Genomic DNA, 27,864 nt, shown 5'->3' with positions numbered 1-27,864 from the left:
ACAATATACTTATTGTCGATTGCATTCCTGTTTTACTTTCTAAATGTTTTAATGTTAACAAAAGGAACATAACTCAGTGTTACCGAAATACATTTATGTATTTATATCTCGCATTAATAAACCTAACATGTGTGCATTCCATTAACTGAATATAATATGTATATAATTGTTTTCGTACTGGAGTCGATTAAGATAGAAAACGAAGCTAATAATCACACAAAACTGTGTTAATTGTTACATTTATTTATTGAAACACTTACACGGCTTAAGCCTGAGATGAATTTTGTAAAGGATTACAGCGCATTGGCCGGTTGAAAAACTACCCCGTTGCTTATTACATGGATAGCATTAACGCATATAATGCGAAAGTATTATTGTTCGTTAAATAAGAGGTGAAACAATACGAAAACAATCCACTATCTAATACGTTTTGCATACAGGAAGTAATAACTACTCACGGTCCATCGTTTTGTTGACTATGATATGAGACACAGTGGTCGATGGCGTGGCTGGAGATATGTCTTGTGTTTGCGCATGCGTTGGCAAAGGCGTTGGGCGATTCGTTTGCGCGAGCATGGAAATATTCATTGACACGTGCGTCGAGGTAATTGATGGTGCATGCGTGGTTATATGGTTCGTCGCGTGTGTCGTGGTAATTGATGGTGCATGCGTGGATATATGGGTTGTCGCGTGCGTCGTGGTAAGTGATGGTGTCTGCGTGGTTATATGAGTTGTCGCCTGCGTCGATGTTAGTGGTGGTACCTGCGTGGTTACATGGGCTGTCGCCTGCGTCGATCTTTGTGGGGTTGCCTGCGTTGTAATATGGGTTGTAGCCTTCGTAGATGTTAGTTGTGGTACCTGCGTGGTTATATGAGTTGTCACGTGCGTCGTGGTTCGTGAAGATGCCTGCGTGGATATATGGGTTGTCGCTTGCGTCGATGTTAGTCTTGGTACATGTGTGGTTATATGAGTTGTCGCGTGCGTCGTGGTTTGTGATGGTGCCTGGGTGGTTTTATGGGTTGTCGCGTGCGTCGTGGTAACTGATGGTGACTGTGTAGTCATATGGGTTGCCCGCGTCGCGGTATGTGTTGGTGCATGAGTAGTTGTAGAAGTTGTTTCTGAAAGAGGTATGTTAAATCTAAACAAAATAAATATCAGTAGTTTTTCACAAGTCGATACCGGTCGGCTAGATGCCAGGGCGTGCATTGACATGTGTAGAACGGTGATGTTTCTAAATGTCTGCACGTATTTAAGAACGGTCTGCTGTTGCAATGAACATTCATGCAGATAGAAATAAAGTAACCACGGAAGCTAAGATACCAAAAGAAGGAGTCATTGTAAGTTCAGCTGTTTGGCAATGGATTAACGTCGTAGGTAATTGCAAGGACCAATTACAGGACGTTAAGTAAGCATACATTCAAGTTTGTTGAAAAAATATTATTAACATATTAATACACACACGAACAACTTTAATCAAAATGTACAATTTGATAACAAGAACATTTTTTGGAAAACATGTTACATTCATTTAACAATAAATATACCTTTTTCGCCAAGGTAAACTATTTACAAACACACTTAACTGAACCAATAATGATTAATATGCAACGGTTATCCACAACAGTAAATACCCTTGTATTTATCAGTGAGCAAATATGTTGAAACACTTTAATAACCATCTTATGTCAAGATTACAACTAATGATTACTATGTACTCTCACATTTCATCAATTGAACGCCGAATATTGACCAATTAACATTACCTATACCAATGTATTAGGCTTGACTTTATAACTGGTAGAAATGACTGATCTATGTCGATGCGTCATAAGCCATAAACAAGTGAGAATGTACCTTCACAGTTATCGCCCCTGTATCCGGCATAACACTGACAATGGTAGAAAGGACTTAACTGGGTTGAAACACACTGACCTGTACCGGTACATGCATTGTGCAGAATGGAGCAGATATTGTTCGCTTCAATATCACATAACATTTAGCCACATGCAACAAAAATCGACTAATGAAGACTAAGACTAATGAAGATGGTTACGAATATTTACTTAACCCGTAATAATTTAACCGTTATCATCAACGTTCAAGTTCTTTACAAAAACAAACCCCGCATATAACACTAGATATATACAACTGTATTTTGTATCGGAAACGTTCAAAACACAATGCACTAAACCAATTCTTTATTCAAATGCGTAGTAAACCGTACGACAACCTTTGCTTAAAAAAGCAACAGTGTTTACTTGAAAGTAAATGGTTGACACGTCTGTCTTAATAATTTCCATAAGCACGTATAAAAAGGACACGCTTTGGAAGCAAAGATGAACAGCTACAAGCGTTGCAATTAGCTCCATTGATGATAATTTTCGATTATATGTGTTCCGAAGTTCAGATATGGCTATGTTTTTTAGAAAACCTGAGTATTGCCTCTTACAGAATATGTAAATGAACACTTCATTCTGTACGAAAAATAAAGTATTTATAAACAAAACAGTTTTCACGTGTGTTAAAGAGAAACTTGTTCAACGAACCTCCAAGGTTCTGTATTGTACATATTTATTCCAAGAGAAGATGTCTTTGGGGATGCCGTTTGGGTTTCAAAATTATTTTAAGTATTAAATTATATTCCAGACCAAGGAACGATGTAGAAATATAAACAAACGTAGTTCGTTTTCAAACGTACTTTGACAATTGTCTCCAGTTATTCCAGCGGAACAAATACATTTATAGAAGGGAGAAGTAGAGGAATGAAAACACGTTCCGCCATTCGAACATGGATTCTGGTCGCAAGCATGCGCTGAAACAAAATTAAGAATGAAATTCTTAATGTCATGGTTCTTTCCATTACACTATCAATATAATGCTATAATGCAATTCTGGTCGCAATACAGCTCTGTGACAAAATATAATAAACTGTCGCCAGACATTACTTTCGCAAAGATGTGATGAAACAATATAATATACGAGAAAGTTAAACGCTAATCTGTAGGCCTATGGTGCGAGTCAATGGTGTTAACGATGAAACTCTATCAGAAGATAATTAATTGTTCCCGACCACTACTTTTATAACACAACACCGTCTATAGGTAAGAGAAAAACAAAACGATTACAACCGCTTAAAACGGTAAGTACTAAGCATGCATTGCCTAATACTTTTTGCGGATTAAATAACAAACCCATCACGCACAAAAAACCGATTTAAATCACATTATTTTCTTAAAATTAAAATAAAAACAGGAATGCAAAAACGCGAACTTTGAATCCAAAGCTAAACACAGCACATAATTATATTGGTCTTATGTCGTAAGTATTGGACAGTCTCTTAAAACGATTAGGGTATTAGTGATTCTTATACAATTGGTCTATCAATAAAAAGCATTACAAATAAAATCAGCAATATTTCTATATATTTTTGTGTATAAAGGTGTAAAAAAGAGCGTCAATATGTTAAACCTACAGAGCACAAATGGGCACTACATGCTGAGACCTCTGATGACTGAAATATGTAACCATTGAAGAAATATATGACTTCAACCACATAGCAGAAATCAAACTGCTGTAGTATTTAATATAGAAAACGATGAATGCCATGATACACTATCATCAGATTTCTTCTTTATCTTATCCACACTTTTATAATGGACAACCAACAATAAGATTAAAAACACAACTATACAAGGATTAACGCTATGGAACGGGTGACTGTAATGGTTAGCTATGGTTCTATATGACACAAAAAAGAATTTATATGGCAATTGTAAGATAAAACATAATTACAATTAAATTAACGTGTTTAAAACGCTTTGGTATGTATGGTACGATACAATAAAATAACAATACAATGTACGTGTCAGTGACATTAAGGCTCCATTGATGCCAAACAACACACTAACATCTTTATGTTAATGTTATTACTAGTGTTATTTTGGTCGCAATGGTGCAATGCCAAACAGTACAATGTACTTTAATGATATTCCGGTCGCCATTATGATCTGCGACGAACTACAATGTGCTTATTACGTTTTGGTTTCAATTCTAGCATAAGGCGTCCCACACCACCCGAGCAGAAAAAGATGGCCAACGTTGTCGTTCGGGCTAGCCACACACCAACGATCGATGGCTTTCATTAACTTTTTCAATTATCATGTAATATTTCGTTTGAGTGATGTCATTATTTTAATTAACAGTTTATTATGTAGCATTACAATGCATGTGCGTCACTTTGTAATGAACAACTTATTCTATAGGCGTTGTTTGATATGCATGAAATAAAGTTGTGTGTGCAATGATATTGCTGTGTTTTGCGTCTGGTTCGACATACGCCGGATTTCTTTACATATGCTGAGTAAAAAGCTACCTCCCTTGCGATTGGTTCTGTTGTGTTGGTACACTTGATTATTTGAGCTTTCAAGCTTTTCATTATTTCTTAAACGAAACGGAACAATTCTTTGTGGTTGTGCTAAAAGGTGTAAACACCTTATATTATGACAAGTTTTTAGATTGTCTGATATGGTGCAACAATCTTGACCTTGAACTCTGCTTGGAGGCAATGAAACGAGTCCAGACGTTTTCCTTCGATCAGCGTATACATGTATTGAAGAAGTTTCTTTTTCTCACGGCGAAAACGCGATACGCCAATTACGTTCTGTTCGATCGTAATTACAATGACTTGGACCAAACAATGAATAGGACCGAGCAGCATTTATAAGCAAACGTCAATTAAACTATAGAGCACGAACGAAGCGCCGTTCTGTTAAACGATTTCATGCAAACGCCATTTACCTCGATGACATTTATTCCTCAATTTAGACCGGAATTCTGGAATACATACAAGTCACCCTGCTAATATATGGATTGGCTCGCAAAAACGAGCCAATGTTATTGATGAGCACGATGATTACGGTGAAGTTGGCGTTGCTACTGTAAATGAAGAAGAAAAGACGGAAAAAGAGGATGTGCTGGTCAGGAAGACAAACATCACATTAAGAAACATATTTACTGCTGCAGTGTTCCCCAGTATATCCAGCCGCACATGAGCACTTGAAATAAGGGCTTAGATCTTCGGGTCTGCAGGTTCCGTGGTTGTTGCAAACATGTGGCTGCTGAGCACAGATGTTGTTGGCTTAAATTATACATAGCATAGCGCTGTTAAGGTTCATGGGGGGGATAAAATTCATTAAAAATTCGCTTTGGTTTTTCTTCATTCAATGTGGTACAATATGGTCAAACATCAAACTATATATCATTTTAAAGCTAAAGACGGATAGAATAACATAAACACATTTTTGACATTCAATATTTGTGTGCTTTATTCATATTTTGGTTTAAAACCAATACATTTTTACACTAATTTACAAAATCTCAATCTAAAGTTAGGAAGGATATGCACTACCTTAAGTTGAATAAATACAAAGCTATATACATATACAAGGTAAAGTTAGCAACATTTCACAGAAAATTATTGTTATAAAACAACACATGAGTTTTTATTTAACTGCCTATTTTGGATAAATTTCCTAAACAAAGTTCTAAAAATAACTAAAACGTAACTACTTTTTAAAAATCTAGGTATGGTGGATAGTAAGAGTCACAATTCTTCTTCAAAGGCTTAACAATTTTGTTATTTACCTCTCAACCAAATTGGAAATTTAAACCATCTAAAATTGAAATAGATTGCAGACGACATATAAAATTGTAAAGAATTATAAAGAAATTGGCAAACCGATTGATTTTATATTTCGATTACTTCTACCCATTTTGAAAGCGTGGCCCTCGCTGTGCTCCGTAGAAAAACGTGCAAAACAAATCGGTCGAAACCACGTGCAGTAGTGAGAAAACCGGGTATGTGTATACACATACCTGAGAAAACACAAACATATTTTGACAGTTGGTTCGCAACTAGTAAAACAACTATTAACATTAATCAGCAAGAGATCGCACTAAATAACAGAAATGACCACGTAGAGATATCATCACTTACCCTATTTCAAATATTTTCCAGCTGAAAATTGTCCCCCACACGTCTTTTTTAGTTTATTTGTATTGTTTTTTCTGGAGCCGAAGTTCATCTCACAGAATATCCATCTAACTTCCGTTGTTTTCACTTTCGTTATTAAAAACTTTGTTTAAAAGAATTATTTCTCCTTTTAGATTGTTAAAGCGATGTGTTATTATATATTATCAATAGAATAGTATACCGTGATGAATTTAACGGAGTTACGTATCGATCTTTCTGTCAGTCTGTAAGCGTACTATTTTATGCGCAATAATATAAGTATGGTGATTCGACAACAATTGTAAACATTGGTGAAATGCTTCTTACATAGTTATTCTTTTGAGTGTTTATGAGGTCTGATCGTGCATTTTGCAAACATCAACGGAAAGATAACAATCCAATGCATTTGTCATCGTCAACCGTTTGGAATGTCAATTAGGCGATGAGTTAGTTTTTAGCATGTTTCTTTCTATGTTATGAATTTACAAATGGCTGCCCCCATGGTGATGAAATGACATGTGTTCGAGTTTTGATATTTCTAGATATGTAAACTTTTTTTACTATTTAAGCGTAACTTGCCCTCGTCAATGTCGATATTATTCACTAGTTATATAATTTTCCGCCGAAATACGTGGAATAAACATGATTCAGATTTTTGAAAATAATGTATATTTTAGTGTTAAAATCGCTTTGTATTTTGATTGATTTTGTGGATGGTATGATACGTTGATGTACAAAATTGGTAGCAGTAGAAGGAAAAACATCCTTTAAAGCATATATGTATACATTTTCAATGTGGCACTCTTCCTTTAGTCAAATTTGAGTTCAATGCTTGGGGTCCCACATTTTTCAAAATGAAGCCTCTACATGAACCTTAATAAAACCTTTAAAGGCATAAACGGTTGCATAACGGTTTCGGCGCATCACTTTCTATTAGAAATAAATTTACTCAAGTCTTTACATAAACAAGGTTGTTAATACAAACATATACACGTCATTTTGTTCCGTTATTTTGAGTTTTGGGAAAGGCGTATTTTGTATTGATTTCATTATACGATTTACAATTAGACCCATGTTTTCGAAATTATCGGTAACGCGATGTTGTATATATAAACGCACGTTTATGCTCAAAAGCATTTTTTAAAATTTAGAATACGATTTTAGTGATAATTAATACTTTATTGGTGAAATTTTTCTGTGATGGCCTTAAGCAAATGAATAGATTAATAAATGCGCGTATTTTATCGTGTATTGCTTAATTTGATCAATTGATTTTAAAGTAATATTTAACATATATTGATTCATGTATAGTAAACGGGAAGTGTTAATCTATAAATGCAAGCATGTAACCAACGTATTCTTTCTGCATTAAATCATATTATTTGCTGTTATATATATACATGTTGCTTTATTGATACAATTGTAGGAGACGGATATTTGTTAGAAAACTAATGCATGGGTGTTCATAAACTTTCAGTTTTATGTAGACATTTGCCATCATACAGTTCAACTCCATGTACATTAACAGGGAAACGATTGATTCAAACACGTTTTGTTATAATAATAAGTCGATGTATAAACAAAATATGTTTTAAACTTACTTTGACAATCGTCTCCAGTTATACCAACGGGACAGTTACATTTATAGAAAGGTGAACTAGAGGCGTGCACACATGTGCCACCGTGCGCACATGGATTCTGGTTGCAAAGATGCCCTGCAATACAATAAAATTAACTTGGTAATAACATCATTACCACAATAGCACTCTGCAATAAAGTCTGCTTATGACTTTCCATTGGCAAAGCTGTCTTGGAACATCCTGATATATAAATTAATGTATGATTAATGCATTGAGAGCTCAGGGCTTTTGCTGTGCATATATTGTTAACGGTAATAATCACTTATTTTTCTTATTTATCAAATACAGGGATACTTAGCAATCTTTTATCATAAATCATTAAACACTGTAAAAAAAAAACAACGTTTATGAAAGCCATTTTCTTGTGATATCTGGATTGTCCTACATACCATAGCAATGGTCCCCGATAAACCCCTCTGAGCAGTTACATCGGTAAAAAGGACGGTCTGGTTTTGGTTCGCACGTGCCACCGTGCGAACAAGGATGGTGGTCGCAAGGGTGCACTGGAAAGATATTTATTAGTCAAACTATGTGCAATGTAGACCTGCATATGTACATTTACGAAAATTCATCCAATACGTAAATTGATTTAATTGTATGTTTAATTGTATGTTGTTAAGTGATTATTTAAACCTTTAACAGTGAAAGTATAGATAACATAAATGCGTGTGCTTGAAAGTATTATTAACTGATTACATGTTATGATTTTAAGTAATAATTAGACATATTTCGGTGAAATTATAGGTTACATTCATGAATGTGCTAAAAAGCATTATTTATTATTTAGATACACTATTAACAGGTATTATTAGACGTGTGTTAGAGAAAGCAATTATGTATTTAAATGAAGGGGTGTGCTCCATCGTATTTATTTATTATTTAATACGATGTTCCGTTATTATAAAATATTTGCTGGTGATAGGTTGCGGGCAGGTGTGCCAAAAATTAGGTAAGATCTCAAAAGTATTGTTATGTGATACAATTTTCAAATATAAATACAACTTTTGGGTCAAATTTTAGGTCACGACCTTTTAAGTCAACAAATGAATGTGCTTTAAAAAGTATTTATTGATTTAATGATACGATTTACAGTGATAATAAGATCTTTTTAGGTTAAATTATAATAGACGGGCAGTTGTGTCAGTCAGAAGATCAATAGATGATCTCGAAATAATTATTTATTGCATTTTGTATCTATTTTCAATTAATAGTTAGGTCTTTATTTGTAATTCCAATGATATTGAATTATCAATTATATTTAACCATCTATGCGTCAATTGAGAGGAAACGGAAGTATTTGTTTATAAATGCAACCGTATTATTGAGAAAATAATGCTTCCATTCCTATTGCACACGTATTTATTGGTGTTATTTTCAGTTTATAAATATCTTTATTGTCAAATGATTTAAAACATGCATTTTTGTCATATATTTCTTTCAATCTATACACATACTTTCATTGTGTACGACTTTAAACACAAGCAGAGTATTAGTCTATAGTTGCATGAATGTACCGGAACTAGAATACACGTACCCCTGTATTCGCTAATCAATTACGTTCAATAACAAAAAATACTTATTTGATAAAATTAAAAGTTACGGATAGTTTTGTCTATATTAAGATGTAGATTTCTTTTATTAATTTTTTGATTTGAGTCCATTTCATTTTTGTCGTACATAAACATATAAAAACAGCACATACTTAGCATCATATAATACATAACAGAACAATAACGATACAACCATTATTCTGTATTTCAAACGTATCAAACCGTCACAAGTTTAACCCTTATTCAACGTCATTCGTTACTATTCACAAACTTGTGTAACATTTAACGAAGCATGCCTGCGGTATTTTACCGAAATCTTAACACGTACTCAAACATTGAAACATCCCATATTTGTAGTACAATAAATCAAACCGTACTTTAATACCTACATTTTTGTTGCTTTTAATGTTTATAAAGTTCGTCCATATTTAGTTACAGATCTACTAATTTCAACGCAAGCATTTTGATTTTATTGATGTTGATACCATTGCAGATTAATTTTAGAAAACCCAGTATATTAGTTACGAATACATTCCATGCTTACAGGTAAAGGCCAAAGCCACCATCTAGCTCAAGTGTCAATGCTTTTCGTGACTGTTATGTTATCAATATTTTCTGGAATTCTTACACTTTATTTCAAATAAGTATTCAACATGGACAGCCAAAAGTAAAACGTACAGGCTTCAAGATCACTGTTTATTGTGCCAAATGGAGGTCCAATGTGATTTATTAATGTTTTCACTATGTTACTAAATAATGACTTTCGGTAAATACTATTTTAAATAACGTTTTGTCAAGGCCGATCTTACGTCGGTAGACTGGGTTTTAAGTAAAAGCCTCAACACATGGTTTCGTCCCGATTGTTCCACATTTAGAAATCCAATAAACCGTTCAAGTAGATGTGAAGAGGGGTTAGAAGCAAAGTTAAAGGTCGGTTCACAATTCACATAATATTGGACAAACTTGCATGCGTTATAAACATAATATTAAAGATCATAACTGGCTTTATTTTGATAACCTACGATAAAATTATAAACGATAATTAGCAATTACTTGTTTGTTTCATAAATACAATATATTTTTTTAAAGGAAAAAAAACTATTTAATTAAATAACGGTCGAAAATCACAAACATTCATTAATCTACATCCATTCATTATAAATAAATTAACCGTTGATGGTATAAACCTACACTTGAGTGCCGTAACAAACCAACATAAATTCACTTATTTCAAAAGTCCTGATCAGAAAACATGGCAAATGCGCAACTGCACGTAGGTTTGGTTACTAATAAATACGGAGAGCTGAGCATCGTTCTTGACGGTTCCAGAGTTGTAGCAAGTTTATAATTATAAGTATTCTTATCGATTTAATAACATGCGAGGTATTGTAAGTATGTTGTTCAACAAAAAGTGAACAGACTCGGGACTCAGATGGGAAATAGAAAGAACGATTGATGAATGAAATCAAAATATTAAGATTAAATATAGATTTTCAAGTATAAATATGTTAATTTGATATTATGTCAATATTTTGGATGCATTGAATCGAGATATTACGATTAAATAGAGTTTTTCAATCATAAGTATTTTAATATATGTCGTTTCAAAAGCAAACGAGGTGATCGCATATATTGGACGTGGGCTGTGCGTGACTGTCCATAACGAGCAACTACGTGAGAAGGAATCCTCGTCAGAAACAATGGACACCATACGCATGAGGGAAATCAACTTGTAGTAGCCTACGACAGGGTAATGCAGAAGATACGGAGACGATGCAGAGAAGAAACTATTGGATTGCCAACAAACAAAACAAGGAGGAGATCACTGCGCTTCGGACCCGTGATTGGTATGGAGACACCGCTTCGCTTGTCGTGAGTTTACCGACATACGAAGGGTGTAAGAATATCTTGTATGGGGTGAATGTAAATATGAAAATTAGAAATCTCGGCTAATTCACTTTAACATTGTGTCGCATAAATTTCAAATGTTGTCAAGGAAAAAAAATTCCTAAGATTGTCTGAGTGTTTAACACATTCATAATACGTTTTCTATGTGTATTAAATCTAGTGGTTGATAAACATAATATGTTTATAAAGTGCTTCTATATTCAAATCAATGGGACAGAATAAAATATTAATCGAGAAGCACTTTTGTCATTTATGTTATGTTAATTTAAATAAATAAATGCACGTAATAAATACATAACACATACACGAACAGAGAAAAATTCCGAAATTAACCGCTTTTCGATCGAGACCGACTATACTGTGTAGTGTAGAACGTAGACAACAATTTGAACGTAATCGTAGTTGTATTTAAGCCCCAGGAAAGCGACTTACTATGATTTTCTGTAACGACCTGACTTCTCACTGTGATTGCATGGCATAGCATAGAAATACGTTAAAATAAACCGGCGTTGCAAATTTCGGAATCATAAAGCTAATAATATAACAAGTGGTTAATATTCTATCAATTTGCCTGATCTTATAGGATAAAATATCGTACTTGCATAAGTTAAATTCTATTACATTTTATCTCCTGAAAAACTAGGTGAAATGTCTTGTTTATCAAACATATACAAATCATACACGACTAACATCAAATTGTCGATCATGTCCATTATGTAGCCCTCTTATATCAAACTTCAACTAGCCAATCGGCCTCTGTTAATGGAACAATTTACTTACTGTTACAGTCGTGCTGTGTAAAGCCTGGCTTGCAATAGCATTTGTAAAACGGCTCTTGATGAAGCGCTCGGCATGTTGAGCCATTTTTGCAAGGAGAGGAATCACAGTGAGTTGCTAATTGACAGAAATAAAATAAAGTTAATTCATGTAGTGCATTTAAGTTGAATTTGCAGTTTGATAAATGTAAATAAATTAAGCATCACCACTCCATATGTGTGCTTAGTGTAGGAGTTGTAGCTGTGATTGACGCAAGTCTTATGTCGGGGTTCTGTACGCTGTGCAACAGTAATATATTTCTCTTTTTAAGGCATGATTAACTATGCAAACTAAAAATTCATATCCAAATAAGGCAGGCCGTTCAACGAACAGAAACTGAAAATGCATTCTCTCCTTTTGCACGAAGTATTATTACAACATTAGTTGGTTGTACATGATCATTGGTGCCAAAAGTAACTTAAACATTAAAAGGAAACGCGCATGTGAAGGATGGTTTACTGTCTCACTGAAGAGAATTTACCCCGAATGTTGTAAACATATGGGTGCAGAATGAATCGTTAATTGGAACGGAAAATACAATTTAAATGTAAAAAATATCATTTAACATATTAACTCAGGCGAAGCAAGTGAAAATACATTCCTAAATGTAACATTTATTATAATAAGATTTAATATCATGTAAAAACAAATTCCTTAATAAAACACGTATAGTTAAATTTTACATCAAGATAATAATACAAATTAAGATTCCTAGTAGAAGCATACGCATTCGAGCTTTTTACGTACGACAAAGCATTTTAAAAGACATTTACAAATGCAAACACTGAACGCTGAGATTTTGCATTCAGAAATCAATTAATCATTCATCCCCCAAATGCTAGAATTCAAATCTTTTTTATCCGTTAATGCACATATTTGTTTTCAATGTTGAAACTATCATTGGGCATTCGACATTGAAAAAGATAATAATGATGGCTGCAACCTCTTGTGGTGTCAAATTCGAATTATTCCAAATATAATATGTGTATGCAATTGATGTTTTACATATAAGTTGATCTATAAACTCCTGCGTCGATTTTGACATACTGTTTCAAGCTACAATAACGATAAATGTGAGTAATAGCTTTAATTGAAGTTATTAATACAATTTAGAATATAAACCTGCATGGCTAAAATACGAAAACTGACGTTTAAGCTGTCCGGTTAACTTAATGGCTGGTACACACGCTTTGTACCTAATCTCGGCTAATGTGTGTTTGGTGGTTTGGTTCATTCTCTCGGAAAAATCCGGTTTAGCCCAGAGCGCACGACCAGAACACACATTTTATTCTTTCGGTGAAAGGTTCATGGCTGGCAAGTGTATGTATAACTTAAATTTGACCTAACGGTTGTGTGTAAAGCACGTTAATCATGCAGGTGTCGGGAGTCGGTCACACGTCGGTCCTCACGTAATGCATCCGCGGGCTTAGCATTTTATAAATGTTCAATTGTTCCTCTTTCTTGCAGATCTTTATTTATATCTGAATAATCTGTATTATTTCAAAATATACCAGTTATACATGGGTGTATATTTATGATGTTGAATATAAGTACATGTATATGATTTTCAAGTTGTTTATGAAAAAGTGTGGTCCGTTTATAGGAAATGGGAAGTGGTTGTCTATATGATATTATTTGCTGTTATTAATATACGTTTATTGGTCCAAGAGAAGGACACGGGTACTTTTTCACAACTACTGCCTTGATGTAATCAACAATTGTACGCGTATTTTATGATTAGAGTGTATGATTTTCATTTAGACATTTGTTGTTATACAGTTTAATTCCGCGTACAAAATGGAAAGTGGTTGATTTAAACCATGTAATGAAAATGTGTTTAATGTGTTAACAAAGTCTAACTTACTTTCACAATCGTCCCCAGTTATTCCAGCAGAGCAGTTACATTTATAGAAAGGAGAAGTAGAGGCGTGTACACATGTGCCGCCATTCAAACATGGCTTATGGCTGCAAGGATCTGCTGCAACGCAATAATTGAATGTGCAAATTATTCTCCATTCGCAATGGATTGTGTCAAGTTACTACACTCAACGCAATTGTGATAATATGGTCGCAATATAAATCCGAAACATAATCTAAACTATAGATGCTTATACAAAACGGGAGTAATAGTGAGCTGCAGCACAATACAAACTACACTTGCCGTTACAAGAATAGAAAGGAAGAGTGTTGATTTAGAGGTCACCAGGTCATAGGCTAAGATCACCTGTACGTATACTATGATTTGCTTTCCACACGATATCTAGAGCACGCGTTGTCGGATCATCTAAAATGGTATGCTTGTTCCTTTGCATAAACGAAAGACAATTATTTTAAGTTACAAAGTGAAAAGGCCAAATTCGCAAGAGTTAACAACATAAAATCATTGTTTGCATAACAACAAGAGAACGCTTTCACCCTAGATCATCGAAATTTGTTTTCTTATCACTCGGGAGAAACGATATACGGTATAAACTTTAACTCTTAACATTTCAAAACTCCATGTCACGGTTAAATGCAATAGTAAACAAATTCTTTTCAAACTTTCACATGATCTGGCTGCAAGTCAGGGATATAAATTGTTTTAATTTAAACAAAAGTTTTCATTCCACGTTCGGCCTTGTTTTGTACATACACGTATGGTAAATCATAGTATTATGTGAACAATTAAGTTCCCCATGAAGTATTTTCATTTCATATAACAAAGATTAAACACTTGGCATATCGCGTAACGAAGCCACAACTTCACAAACACAAAATCCTCAGCATTCAAACACTTTAATTATTAAGCTTTATTTTCTATTTCTTATTAATGCGTATCTTCCCTGTTAGACGTAGAAACTACTACTAACGGTAGTAATGTCCCATCTCATAGCAAAGTCTGAGACACTGTGATCACGTAGAATCCCAATCTTTTATCCATTGATTATGGCAAGTGTATGCTTGCACGAACCTGTTGCTCAGGATCGACGCAAAGGACGGCTTTATTTTGTTATGTTTTCTGTGAACCTTGTTAGTTGGATTATTCATGTCTTATTTTATGGTTTCCGAGTATTTATCATCGCAATTGACGCCACAGAAGCTCTAAAATTTGGTATTCATTTCAATCATCAATGTGACAACCCGATAATTTTGACATGATTTCGAACACATGGATTGGGTACTACTGCATAGTCTTAAAATCAACATATAAAATAAGGAAAGGGTTTACTTATGATTCAATAGTATAAAACATTCTTGTTTAAAGTAAATAATGTATACATGTGATATTTTATAACTTATTCGTGTTAACCATTTGGATAAAAATATGTTTTTATTGAAATGATTGGGCGTTTGATTCTATGGATCTTAAAGACGTGTACCATAGTGTATGCATGTGGCCATGGTACAATACTATAAGGTGAAGATTTTTCGATGGAAGATTTTACGTTAGACCTCCTTATATAAATTCAGTTCTTTAACCGGATCTGTGAACGCACATGTTCTTAAAATGTTGCAAACTATTCAAACTATGCACTAGTTATAAGACAATATGTTACCGTGTTAAACATGCACATCACTCTCCAAGTGTATGTTACGCAGTCTGTACACTGTATTTGAATCAATATTTGTATTATTTCTGTTTAAAACATTACATAAACAAACTGGCCACTGATTTATTGTATTTTATCACATTACGTTCTTGATTATGCACTCTGTACTGATCTCGAATGAAAAGCTTGTCTTGTCTCTTCTTGACTATTAAAGAGGGAGAATTGTGTACTGTTTATTTTCAAAGCGGTTCTCTAGATCTTTGAATTGATTATATATTTGCTTCCTGTAGTGTATATGAAATTCAGCGTGTACATGTACGCATCGACTTGAAGACTTGAAGACAATGGGTTATTTTCCCGATTAGTGATTATAATTATTAAAATATATGTCTTGCTAGCATTTGAATAGCGTTTTTGAGCGAGCTTGGCTACGACTATGACAATATCAATAATTTTATTCTCATGCTGTGGAAGATGTACTTTTTTTCTATTTCTTACCGCAAATGCATGTATGGTTGAGACAAAGTGTCGCCCCATGTGTGTGTGCACATTGGTTGAGATGGCAGTCTTCCACTCTGTTGCACGAATCTGCCAAGGCAACACCTGCTGATGGGAAATGCAGATTTGTTAAAGTTAGACAGAATGACATAGACAACAAGCCGGGGCATTGAAAACGACTTGAAGCACGTTGATAGACTTCTTATATGGGTCGTGCTCTGTGAAAATGGGTTTTTATGCATATGCGTAAAGTGTCGTACCAGATAAGCCTGTGGAGTCCGCGCAGGCTTATCAGGGACGACACTTTCCGCTTTCGTGTTATTTTTCGTTTACTGAAGGTCTCTTCTTAGCACAAATCCAGTTTAGGTAGAACGTGTCGACCCTAATTAGGCTGAGCGGACTGCACAGGCTAATCTGGGACGACATTTTACGCACATGCATTTAACACCATTATCGGAGAGTATGGCTCGATTATATTTTTATTTAATGAAGCGATAGTCTCAAACTTGTTAACAATATTGAATTGGTGTAATGTAACCTAATTATAAATTAACAACAGTAAAGCACATATCCACATTGCTTACTTTCGGATAAACTTCCATTTTTTCATCGATGTAGGTGTTTCATTGATTTTCACTTGTTTTTCTTCAACAAATTGCACAGTTTGTATGTTCCGCTTTTGTTCGCACAATGAAGATTTGATACAATATATTTGTCTGTTTTACACGAAATGTGTCAAAATCTAAAATGCTTATCAATGTATCGTATTTGCTGTTGTACGTTTTTATAATAACATAAATTGTATTTACATTTTGATTCCACTTTATGGATTTTAAGGTGATTGTATAACTGTTGAACGTCTGATAGTCTACAAAATGTGAACTAAATATGGTTGTATTATCAAATTTGTGTTACAAATCTTTGAACAATCCAACGATTGCATGTAAGCAAGTACATATGCAATTCATATTTGATGTGTATTAGCATAAGATACGGCGTAAATGGCGTAAATTAAATAGCAACACAATATCCCTTTAAGTCCAGTAGAATGTCCGCTTCAACGTTCGTGTTTATTGATATAATATTCTGTTTATGAAGTAAACTAAATTCTGACAAATACAATTTTAATACATGGGTCCAGTCGTTTGTCTAAATATTTTTCATAAATAAACTAACCTTTCAGTACTAGATACTTAATATGAGCTTTATTTGGATTGTGTAGTTGTATAAAAAAGCCCACCACAGAGAGCACGAACATCAGTCAGTAAATGCATTGAACGTGTACATGTATGTCTACTATAAGGGAACATTAAACTGACCTGTACTTATATCAAGACAGATTATTCAATACTATCCGCTGTACGTTACTTTTACTGACTGAACCTGTACCGTATTGAACTCCCGTCTGGTGCATTTGGTGTTTGGTAGAATTCAATGATAACATGTCCATACATGTACTTCATACAATTTAATATTTTAATTTTACGATACACTGCGTCACAAAACTCTCATATAGAACTTTTGAACAATATTGCAAATGATTATTTTCAAACGAAAATTATAATACGGATGTAAAATGTACTAAAATGTTTGCGTTATATTTACTTAAAGCGAAATGATATCTTGCTACGATAATATGAAACCATATATATTCGTTTATTTATTATCTTCAATCGAAGTCGGAAAAATAGAACGTTGTGTATCGCTTTAAAATGATTATTCAACAGATGTACACTTCCAGAATGTTTCAACGTACTTAAAGTAGCATATCACTCATATAAAGGCATCAATTGTTATTTTACTCACACTTTTTCTAGCTCGGAAAGTTTACCAACATTAAGTTCCTTGACTTGCGTTTCATACAGACATACAAACAGACAAACATATTCCTATTGGAGACTTCGGCGTGTGCGCCTAGCTACGATGCAGAATGAAGCAGACATACTGTGAAATCCCCATCCCCCAAAAAGATGGTTCATTCACAGTTATATACCCCACACTTACACCACAACACATCTTCAAACGTTGGAACAGTTTACATACACAGAAGGGACACTTACAAGAACATTTATTAACAAACATGAAACCATAGTTGTATTTGGGCAGGATCCGATCAGGATTCATAACTACCCTAGCACTATGTTAGAGACACAGCGGAAATACGTTGGATCTAGAAGATACAGTGACATTATGAGTATTTTTGTGTTTCAAGGGAGTTAATTATATTTCACAACAACGTTATTTCCGTTTTCTGGGATCTATTACTAGATACTCGTTCACAGTCAATTATTTATATATATGGAGAAAGATATGCGTGAATATAGACATACAAACAGACATACGATGCAGATATATATATATATATATATATATATATATATATATATATATATATATATATATATATATATATATATATATATATATAAGCAATAAAATATTTTCGGAAAAGTGAAAAAACGTGTCCAATACCAACGCATATAGTATTCAGATTTAAGAAATTACAAACAGCATAAATAACAACGTTACTGTCCATACCAATTAGTAGATTCAGTAGAAAAATATGTCGAAATGGACCCATTGCTGCCATTGTGTACACTTCCAACGTCAATACAAAAGGGTCTGAATTTGAACTCTCTATTAAACACTCTGAAACATTTTATAATAATACGTAATATTAATAGGAGAGGGTCAAAGATAAACTGTCAGGCCAGGCAAATGTGTCTTGCAATGATTTATAATATTGATTAATGACCTATATAGACCTATATATAGAAAAACAATTACTATATCGGAAAAAAGATGTATGGCATCGAGGTTGGTTTGTGTTGGTAAAACATAAAACAAATCAGTTATTGATGATGTATAGGATATCAGTTTTTTTATCTGCGCAGTTCTTAGCTGCCTCACAGCAACTAACATTAAATGATGTATCGCCGGTTTTATGGACTTTGTTCCCGTTGCAATATACGTTTGATGGTATAACTAAAGGGTCATTGATTAAACGCGAATCATTTATTTATATTTCAAATAATTACACGTTTTTAGTTGTTTTCCTCACACAACCATAGGACTTGCTATAATCGTGAATCAATCCGAGTATGGTTAATTATTTAAGTACATGCAATTATTGTTATTAAATAAATCAAACATGGTTAGTAATGTGTTATCATTTAAAATACATTAAGAATCGCATATTTACCTGCAATGTGTGCATGATGAAAATTCATAAGACGAAGGTATTTGTAACATTAGAGGTTACATTTGTTTACATGTTGCCTAAGTAAACGTGAGACCGTTAAACAGATGATCATTCGGATAGCTGACCGAACACTGACATGAAAGCAACTCGATATGGAATGAACATAAGGCATTGAAGTACAGGTCAATATTGTTGAGCTTGAACGATAACGGCATATGTTAAACTTAACAATTTAACAATTTTAAAGCTCAAGTATCAAAACAAGTTAAACTATCGCCCAAGCGTTCAAATAAATCATGTTTGGATCAAATGTAATTTTCTGGCATGGGTTGGGAACAAAGGATATATGAAATTTTCTGTATCTTACAAAAACGAACTCACTGTTTCTTTAAGGCTTATTTGAGTGGGATGGTGGATTTAGGACAAAGGTAGATTTAGGCAATAAATCTACATTCTTATGCTTTTAAAGTGCATATTTGTTTGCTTTCGTGGTAATATATTGAGTTATTTATCTCAATAAATTGAGAAGTGTTGTGTTTGGGTAAACAAACGAAGTGAAACGCATATACTTTTCGAGGCTACTTTATTATCGTTCAACGATAGAAGCGATCAATGCCTTACAACTAACTAACACAGATCAGAGGTCAACATGCAGTTATGAAGAACATGGGGCGGTGCGTTGCTACGCTTTATTTACAAGTAGGCGTGGCGTAGCGGCATTATCTAAACACACAACAAGAAGATAAACATTTGTATCTGTGTTTGCAATAACATATCTAAGCACACTGTTTCTAGTGTAAGAGTCGATACAGAATTTACTTTAGTATGTTTAACAGTGACTTTTATGAAACTGTGAGAAATCCTGCTTGTTAAGATTTAATTGTATTCCTTAGTGGAATATATGCACATTTCCTTAAGTATGGAGTGTGTACTTTCAAATCCTTACTGAAATCGGACGAAGGCGGTGACGTAATTTGGAGTTGAAATCGAATAGTTGATTTTCGAGAATCACTGAAACACAGTTTTTGTTGGCTTAGTAAATTAAACTTTTATTCACAAGTGGGCCACTAAAAACGATGTGCACTTAACTGGAGGTAATATTAACCTATGCGGGAAAAGCGAACTGTCGAGAATAATAATTAGATTGTCGTTAGGCGCCACTTGTTTCCACCAATATCTTTTTTTCCAAAAACAACATTGCTCTAAATCTTTTGTCATTCTTCGACTACTCACGTGACTCGTCTTATAACACGTTAAAGGATATTTATACGTTTGGCTGATATTTGTTTCGAATAGTATTGATTTCTTAATAGTAAGGGAAGTGTTGGTTGATATCAAATATTCAGCATTTCCCTCCTTTGACATCAATTAGCAGTAGTAGTAATAGTAATGGTAGTTGTAGTAGTAATAGTAGTAGTAGAAGTAGTAGTAGTAGTAGTAGTAGTAGTAGTAGTAGTAGTAGTAGTAGTAGTAGTAGTAGTAGTAGTAGTAGTAGTAGTAGTAGTAGTAGTAGTAGTAGTAGTAGTAGAAGTAGTAGTAGTTGCAAAAGTAGTACTTGTAGAAGTAGTAGTAGTAGCAGTAGTAGTAGTAGCAGTAGTTATAGTAGTGGAAGTAGTAGTAATAGTTGAAGTAGTTGTTTTAGTAGTAGTAGTTATAATAGTAGTAGTAGTAGTTGTAGTAGTAGTAGCAGTAGTAGCAGCAGCAGCAGCAGTAGTAGTGGTAGTAGTAGTAGTAGTAGTAGTAGTAGTAGTAGTAGTAGTAGTAGTAGAAGTAGTAGAAGTAGTAGAAGTAGTAGTAGTAGTTGTTGTTGTTGTAGTAGTAGTAGTTGTAGTAGTAGTAGTAGTAGTAGTAGTAGTAGAAGTAGTAGTAGAAGTAGTAGTAGTTGTTGTTGTTGTTTTAGTAGTAGTAGTAGTAGTAGTAGTAGTAGTAGTAGTTGTAGTAGTAGTAGTAGTAGTAGTAGTAGTAGAAGTAGTAGTAGTAGTAGTAGTAGTAGTAGTAGTAGTAGTAGTAGTAGTAGTAGTAGTAGTGGTAGTAGCAGTAGTAGTAGTAGAAGTAGTAGTAGTAGTAGTAGTAGTAGTAGCAGTAGTAGTAGTAGTCGTAGTAGTTAGTAGTAGTAGTAGTAGTAGTAGTAGTAGTAGTAGTAGTAGTAGTAGTAGTAGTAGTAGTAGTAGTAGTAGTAGTAGTAGTAGTAGTAGTAGTAGTAGTAGTAGTAGTAGTAGTAGTAGTTGTAGGAGTAGTATTGTAATTATTGTTTTAATTATTAGTACAATAATAATACTAGTAGTAGTAGTAGTTTTTTATTATTAATAGTTATTTCATAAGTATTAAAACATTTTATCATTATGATAATATAACTAACATAACAAAGTAATCATAATAATATTGATACTGATGATTGATGATAATAGAATTAGTAGCATTAGTATGCACAAATTTATCCAGAGTTAGAATAGCATTATGCCATTAAAAATGTCTCCTTTATATAGGTTGCTTTTTAAAACGCTTTATTATTGAATGAAATACTACGCAAACAATATTTGTTATGTGATGCGGCGTCACGGGGTCAGGCATTGGAAAACGGTCCGAAGATAAATTGGCACCTCCACTGAACGTCACAGCAAACGACGAAGACTTTATCGGCAGTGTTGTGTGCACACATTGTTGCAACGGAACACTATGCAATTTTTGGGGATGTGGCTCTAATGGTAAAGTAATCTATTAAGACTGGATATGCTATATACAGTGATGCGACCCCAACTTAAATCAAGTTTAACAATGTAATACTGCATTGATGTAGTGCCCTAATTATAAGTTCAAATGGTCACTTGCTTTGAATAAAATTATTTCGGCTGCTAACTTAAATATCACTCTAGATAATGGTTCTGAAATGACATTATTTTGTCTATTTGCAGGATTCTCTTAAAAAAGTTCAAAGGCCTGTGGGTTGTGTGATAAACGTCACAACCCTGATGTTTAAACAAAAAGGAAAAAAAACGTTTTCTCCTTGATATTAGTTTATACTAAGAATTTCTACAGTTGTTCCATATGTCCAAAAACGCTGTTAATTTAGCAAACAACTGATGATTTAATGTAATGTTAGGCAGATAAAACTGTTTACATCAACACTCGATCCGCGATGTATGGTGCGATTGATTGTTACAAAGGAAAAATTGAATCAGCTAGTTTGAATGTTTCTTCACATTCTTAAGGCCGTATTTAAGACCAACTTTTATATAAGGATGTTTCTTATTCTGTCAGCATACCCCCAATCGGCCCTGATGTCCGCGGTCCAGTGTGTTTCAGCTGTAAGCAACAGGCCAAACTTGACGATTGTAACACGATCCGCATTTGCGGGCGAGATGAGGAAATGTCGCGGCGAAAAGTTTAATATGCTTTGCTGAGGAGACATTATTTAACCTGTTCGTTTTCGTGTCCGCTTATATATTAAAAGGAAATTTAAATCCAAAACCGCAACAAACAGTTATTGTCGTATTCTACATCCGAATAAAGTTTCCTGTTTGATTATGATCTTAATATCCCTTTCTTCGTGATATTCTTATATTATAACGATTCGATTTGTACGAGGATCTTCTCTTAAAATAAAAATAGCGAAAACAAACAAATACGCGAACTACGAGCATGGTTGAATACGAAACATCAAACGGTTCTGTCGTAAAATCAAACCCCAAGTTTTGATGACCGGTTGTTACATTTGTTTTGTAAAGGCTTTATTTCGTTATACTTTGTATGTGTCTATTTATAAAAAATACGTAGAAGTCTTTACGCAAATAATTCCTTCAAGATCTGCAATAGTTTGTCTTGTGATGATAGTGGTGACAGTCAATCTATAGGAAATAATTGCTGCGATAACTTTGTGTACCCATATGACACTGCCTTTATTTGACACGTATATTCGATGTTACAGTTTTGTGAAGTAGATGCCATTTTGTCCTCAGTAGATGGCCACCAGGTGTTGTGGAGAACACGGTGTGTCCATAAATTGGTTAATAAACATAAGGATGTGATTTAGATTGCTCTAATGACTTATTCGAATAAGAAAATAATGTATATGACAGTATCATCGTCTAATAAGTATGTATGAGTTATGACAAAATATGATTGACAAAAAAACTTGTTCATATACACGTTTAAATATTAAAATATTATAAAATCTTTTTCTCAGGATTGCAGCAAATGTCTTATAATTATATAGATATATTTCTAAAGTTTTGATTTCATTATCAAGGCCAAAATTCTTTAGTATTCCATGTTCTTGTTTTAATCATTTTTCATTTCACTCTATGACACTTTGCAAAATTGCATTAAAAAAAAATGTTGCATAGAAATGTTGGATGTTTTGTCAATCCATAAGAAAACATATTGTCTGTAGATGGCTGGTATCAAGCAGTTTTATTATTGTATTTATTTTAGTAAAACGAGCGCTTTTGAACGTTCGCCTGAGCTTTTATCATAAAGCTGTGGCATGTGATCGTTACCTCTGTTGGCGAATAGTATGTGTGTTTCTGTTCACGTAAAAACATATTACTATATATAGTAACATATGCATTAAGGTTTCCACAAACAATCCGATTAATCGATTCTGTCCTTTATGTACCATGTTATACTTAACCGTGATCAGTAACTGGCAGATATCAAAACGAAGCTTGTTATTTCTGTCAGGCAATCCATGTACGAGGGCTTGTTGCAAAGAAGACCTTTGTAACCAATCGTGCCCAGGTAAGTATGAGTTTCTCAGTAATAAAGAGGAACACAAGTCTGTAACCAATAATGCATCTGTAAGTATATATTTTGCAGCAAACAACTATTAGACGACCATAATGACGATGCCTCGCCCAAGTAAGTAGCAGATTCCCGGCAATCAACCAGTACACGACATGAGTTGTTCTATCCTGTGCAACTACGATTATTGTTTGTAGGAATTGACTAGTACGCGTAATATGTCATCAGTCCTGACCCTGTTAGTCATAGTGTCGCACACATGTAATGGAAGACGATCTCTGTAGTCAATCCGGTCCATGTAAGTATTATATTTTTGCGGATTTTATCCAGCACACAATCTCTGTAATCAATTCTGTCTCCGTAAGTATTTGTTCCTTCACGGTTTACTAGTTAACTATTTAACGACCATACTGCTGCTAAAAGTAAAAGTTCCTCAACAAATAACTAGCAGAGAGTCTCTGTTATATATCCTGCATATGAAAGTATAAGTTGTTCTTCAATAAACTTGCATACTATCTCTGTAATATATCGTCTCCATGTATGCATTAGTTTCCCGAGAATTTACCAGTATACACGAACACTGTTAATGTTAGTTTTTCAGCAATCCACAAGTGTATACTTGTCAAACAAGGATTTTTTTTATCGGACACGCGTGTCACGCCTAGGCTACCCTGCTTCAATCCCCGTTCCCTAAAGCGGATTAATTTACTTGGTGGCCACCATACCAGAGAGTCATAGTTTTTTCATTCGATTGAGATAATTAACTAATATACGAAATATCCACTTATATAATGGTTTGAAGTTATTCGAGTATAGATCCAGGGAAATATAAACTTTACTTTGGCCAACTTAATATTTGATCGGTAAGTTCATGTATCTACTTTTAATTATAATGATTTTGCATTCTCTATTAGATGCCCATAGTCATGTTCCTTTTTGTGTTCTATTGTAAAATAAGTATAATAGTTATATAAACATCAAGATTCGGGTATTGACCAACTAAATACGTATGCTGTGATGTTTTCATTTACACTGAATGCTCAGTGATCCTATTGGTCCGTTACCCATTCGAGTGTGTTCGCAGTTTCATCTATAGATTTTTCGTGGGGATTTTATATTTCAGAGACTTTATTAGACATGTCTGTTAATGTATTTTCTACGTTAGAATTCAAAATAAATTTGAACTGTTATTTTTCAGGGTCATCTTAAGCGTCGAAGACAGCAATCTATTCTGCAAAATAAGCTTAAATAAGTCTTAACAATTCAAAAAATTAAAAAGAGTTAGTTTTGTACTTCCTTATTTGATTAAATGGACCTATATTGTAGTGACGTTTTTGAACATCTGAAGTTCTAAATGTTTTTTTTAAACCATAAGGTCATATAACAAAATGGCAAATATACACCTCTGGTCTTAACATCATTATTGTCATCTTCGCATCCGGGATACGATCAATTGATAAATACATAACTATAACGACATAGTTGTTAAATAAAGTAGTTGTAAAATACAAAAAGATAGTAGTGTATTGCTGTGTTCTACTTGTGACTATAAGTCCTCTACGGTCTGGTATAGTCCCGTTATAAGGGGTGCATTAAACAAAGAGGGAGAATTCGATCTAAATTGATTATTTAGACGCCCCCTTTCCGAGACGACCATGCGCATTTAAAATATCGCCGTGAATCACTTAGTATAGTGTACGTCGGTTAAATATCTCATGCCAAAGACAATATTTTAAATTAAGAGTCTACGGGGAATCGAACTAGTGACCCACCAATATTTTTTTCCACTTTACAACGGATTCGCTCTTCGAAAAAAATGCCAGGAATCAGGAATAAGCACAGCATCTCTTGCCAAAAAGTTGGATGTTTATTGTTTATTTAATGCTTCGCAACTAATCCCAGTCAGAAGTACTTTGATTTGATTTCGGAAAAGGGTCACCATAAAACGCAAAAAAAGTGGAGTTTTGATATACTCTTTATGTCTTTTTTTTAATCTTGGTCACGGTATATAATCATATTACTCTAAACTAGCATGTTCCGTATATATATTTGACGGAAAGTTTTAAAATAAGTAGCGTAGAGTTAACTGATCCCTAACATTTTAATTTCTATATCAAAGTAAAATATACGAATTTTAACATATTCACAAACTCAGTTCAAATGGACATATTGAATATTATTGTGTAACCAACTTTATTAGTGCGGAATATCAAAATACAGCAGATAAATAACGTAGGTATCAGCATATATAGCTAAATTGGGAAAATTATAAATAAACGTTGTTTGAATTCACAAACACGCATCGTGTTCGTACATCTCAAATGTAACGCTGGTGCAATGGTCATATTATTAAATAAACGCTTCGATGACGAAAACAGTATTGTGAAACAATACCGCAATATCTAAATCACGAAATCAATATGCTTTTTTCATCGTCAGTTCTTAACATGTCACACAATAATTGTGCAAACTACTCTATGAAATACTGTAATCACTTTAATCACTTATCACTTAAATAATGTATTTACATCTTTTAAACATGATTTCACAAACATGTATTATGTATTTTCTATGGCTCAATATTTAATCAATTCATTTCTTCATTATAAAATTCTAAACAAAATCTGAATAAGGAGTTTTGTCATACATTTATATTTTCTATTCATATATTCGGCAACACTTCATTTTAATGTTTTTTGTAGACTTGTACATAGTATTAATATTATATCTCGGAAGTATCTTGGAAGTATCAATAATACATCTTTGAATACTGTATATCATATCTACAAACCACGTATATTCTATCTACCAAGACGGTAGATAACACCTTCCATAAAGGAAAAATAAATTTTACAAGACTCATATGCCTGTCAAAAATGTAAATTATATTGTACAAGACTGTATTTTATATCTTCAAGGAATGTATATTATATCTACCAAGACTGAATATTATAACTTCCAAGAGATATTTTATATCTTGCACGACAGCATATTAAAGCTTCCATACTGTACATTATATAACCCAAGAATGTTTATTATGTTAACAATATGTTGTTTAACATCTTTAAGACCGACTATTATATACTCCACTACTGAAACGTATATCTTTCAAGACGGTACACTCTTGTAGCGCAACGTATCAATACCTATGATAAAAATTTAGCAAAGTCGAGAGCGTTTGGTTTCGACTTGAAGAGTTAAGTTTTTTTTATAAATTGTGATTACAATCACAACGCTTACAGTTTTATATATTAGATAACAGTGTATTAATTAATGAATATGAAATTTACCGATTTCATAACATAGTAATATGACAAACATACATCTATTATGCATGTAAGTTAAATACAATCTATTAATGGGTTGTTGGGACCACCGAGCCACTGATGCATTATATATGTATATCTTTCTATAATGGTATATGATTGATTATGAACTTGACCAACGATGTATGGTAAAAGAGTAAAAATTTAAGGCAAAGATTTAGTATAAAAGACTAATATGTTTTCACAGAAAAGAGTTCGGCTGTAGTTAAGTAAGAATATACATCGGATACATTTACTTATGAATCGCGGACCATGCCTGTAATGATAATGCCGCCCGCCGCGTGTTTAATTATTGGACTTGACCATTTAACTGACTTGAAAGTTACTGGAAGTATCTTATAAATAAAACTATTATATTGACTTTTAAATAGCAGTATAAAATCAAAATGAAAACTTAATCGCTGCTCTTGAAGTTACGTATGCGTTGTCGTTCCGACCGAATTTTTTAAAACACATTGTTTTGGTTACCGTGACCTTGGATCGGATCGAAGTACTAACACAAGGGCGCTCACGTACCGGAAAGCATCATGAACAGAAAAACAGAAAAGATCAAAGCGAAGTAGCCACTTATGACGATTGTGGGCCTCGGAAGAGGATAAATTGGATGAGGACAAGGTCAGTTTATTTATAATTATGGCATTATT

At 33.7% G+C, this 27,864-nt stretch overlaps 2 protein-coding genes across 22 annotated transcripts in view; both read right to left on the bottom strand.

Moving 5' to 3' along the window:
• The window catches only part of LOC127867299 (mucin-5AC-like), a 237,996-nt gene extending 224,094 nt beyond the window's left edge, over positions 1-13,902 (bottom strand). The window contains exon 1 of the mRNA XM_052408366.1: positions 13,789-13,902. The gene's annotated coding sequence lies outside the window, so the exon portion shown is untranslated. The remainder of the gene's footprint in view (positions 1-13,788) is intronic.
• LOC127867293 (neurogenic locus notch homolog protein 1-like) overlaps positions 1-27,864 on the bottom strand; it is a 279,268-nt gene that overhangs the window by 172,348 nt on the left and 79,056 nt on the right. The gene's annotated exons all lie outside the window — the stretch shown is intronic.

This window comes from Dreissena polymorpha, chromosome 2 (assembly GCF_020536995.1).
Source record: "Dreissena polymorpha isolate Duluth1 chromosome 2, UMN_Dpol_1.0, whole genome shotgun sequence".
NCBI classification, from domain to species: Eukaryota; Metazoa; Mollusca; class Bivalvia; order Myida; family Dreissenidae; genus Dreissena; species Dreissena polymorpha.
This window is presented reverse-complemented; position numbering and strand designations above follow the sequence as displayed.